A 2,866-nucleotide genomic window follows, 5' to 3' on the forward strand; every position below is an offset into this window, starting at 1 on the left:
ATATATTTGATACTTTAGAAGTAAAAATTCACTTCTGAACGATGCAAAAAATAAGATATACAACTCACTTAACACTAAATATCATCGTTATTAAAATAAAAAAAAAGACTATTAAAATAACATTTAATAATATGACTGAACGATGCAAAAAATAAAATATACAACTCACTTAACACTAAATATCATCATTATTAAAATAAAAAAAGACTATTAAAATAACATTTAATAATATGATAACTTTATTTTTAAATTACAGACAGTTTATGTCATAAACTAAGTCGTCCTTCAGGATACTCTCTATGTCTGATCACTTTTGGCGGTGGGATTTTCCGGTCTATCTGCTCACAAAAAATATTCACAGTTTTTTATGATTCTCCGTCTCTCGTAGCTATGTGCTTGACGTGACATGTGCAGGGAACTCTGTAGTCCGCAATGACATAACACATCTCTGGAGGTCCCTAAAATTCTCGAGCTCTTCTTTTTAGAATGCTTCAAAAGAGAATGCATTAGTTATAAAAGTATAAATTGATAAAAGAAATAATTATATATAGTTTTGTGCAGATATAAGGTCTTAGATGACTCAGTATATCAACCAACGAATTAGCCACTACAATAAGACAACAAATCTTATAAAACAAGAATTCTTGGTTGCCCTTAATCTACGTAATACCAAGCTCGTTTATCACACATGCATATCACCTTAAAAAGACCATCCAGAAGAACCTTAAAAACTGTAGCACCGAAGAGAAGAGAGAAACCTGATTTCCTTTATTAAGATTTCACATGTGACACAAACAAATACCGACAATCAGGTCATCCCGAAGTACCCATATAATCTAACCCCTCTCATCATGGATCTATCAAACCCACAAAAAGAAAAACAAAAGAAAGGAAAAAAAGAACCAAGCAGGTGTCGACCGAACCAAGCATTATTAAAGGTAAGGGTAGGGTTTTGATATATGATAAATATTTTAAAATTTTGTAATAATTATTAATTTTGTATTAATGATAATATTATGATCTAAAGCAGGGATTTAAGAAAGTTTGATTCAAATATTAGGTTTAATAGCTATTTTGATTTATTAATTGTCTTTGGATCGCAAATTTTAAAGAGCAAGCAAGAGATAAGTTGAGCTAATTGTTTATATTTTTATTTATATACCAATTTTAATAGCATGAAGTAGATTTTAATTTTATGAGTAGAATTGAGGAAAATATTTAATTTAATGATATATATTTAAAGTGAAGGGTTCATAATTAAGCTATGCATGATTGTCCAAAGAAGTAAAGTGAATGGTTAAGCTGTTTCAGATGCCTCTTGAAAGCAAGGTGAGTGATTATTGTCTTTTATGCATTAAATTAATTTTTATTAATTGAATAATTATTTTATTAAATGATTTAAAATAAGTATTTCATTCATTCTTGACATTTTGAAAGTCTGAAATGTTATTACAAATGAGAGGAAAATAACAGCATATGAACGTACATTTTAATGAATTTTAAATTGATATGAAATGAAATTTAAATGTTAAGTTATACAGAATTACTCTCAGATGGTACTGACAAGGGATGTGATGTACCTGTGCGCGTTAAAGAAAATCGTAAAGGTATGTATTCAGGTGCAATTTGAGGGTACCTACAGGTACATATTTTCGGGCATGTGGTAATCATGCTATATCTATTTAAAGAGGTTAAAAAAGTAAATACTTAAAAGTGAAACGGGAAGGGATAAAACTAAAGTTAAAGTTCAAGGTTTTATAAAATGATGAGCTGTATTTTTATTTGGTCATTCATGTATAGCATAAACATCATAATTTAATGTATGTGAATATTATAATTACTCTCTAAGTCAAACTTAGAGTTGAAATTAATGTTTTTTTTTTTTTCAGTACAAGAAAAACTTTAGGTTAATATGTCTGGTAGAAAAGATTTGATTTATAGGAATACTGCAACCGATAGGTACTAGTTATGATGTGTTTGTAGTTTATCTTTATTGTTCCTTCATATATTGATATACTTTTCAGTATTGGTTTGAGATATGATTTTCAGAGAATGTTGTTGTTTCTGGATGTTTAATTTTATTGCACTTGATGGATTACTCGCTCTTTTATATATTGGAAGTTTCTGAAAATTTTTGTGGAAAGTAAAAATGAGATGTTAACACTGTTTGATGAAGCAAAACACAATTGAATAAATAGGGTTCTTCAGTCATTCACTAATACATAAATAAAAATGCTTTTGTCGCTTGCAATGATCAAAACCATTGATGAAATATCCACGGTTGCATGCCCTTTTTAGGGGATGGATGAATGGATGGATGATAGCTTTTTACGTTTCTTTCCTTTTTTATCTAAGCAAAGTCATGATTACTCTGATATCATGCTTATGCCTGTTTTACCTTACTTCATCTAAGTGAAGTCATGGTTATTCTGGCTTCTGTGCTTTTGCTAAAGATACAGATTATATAATTATTGTAAATGACTGACAATATAATGTTCCATGGACCATACATATGATCCAAGCTCAAGCCTGTTTCTGGGTGACTAAAATAAATTGAAATAGAGAAACGAAACATGTAGTTGTCAAGTCAATAGACAAAGAATACTAAACAAGCTTATCAGATCTTGTAGGACCATCATAGATAATATATAGATGAAAATGACATTTTGACTAGTGTATCACCGTGTGAATGGTGTATTGATTCTGGGACTATGTTCTTTTGCTGCTGATTTGATTATCGTAATGTTTTATCATTGCTGGCATCCTATCTTACTGTGTTCTCTAATTCTGATCTTAAGAAGCGAATTTGCGTAATATATTCATAAATTCATAATAAATTTTTAATAAACCTTTTGTTTTCTTAATC

Source organism: Phalaenopsis equestris, unplaced genomic scaffold (assembly GCF_001263595.1).
Source record: "Phalaenopsis equestris unplaced genomic scaffold, ASM126359v1 Scaffold000374, whole genome shotgun sequence".
In the NCBI taxonomy this organism is placed as follows: domain Eukaryota; kingdom Viridiplantae; phylum Streptophyta; class Magnoliopsida; order Asparagales; family Orchidaceae; genus Phalaenopsis; species Phalaenopsis equestris.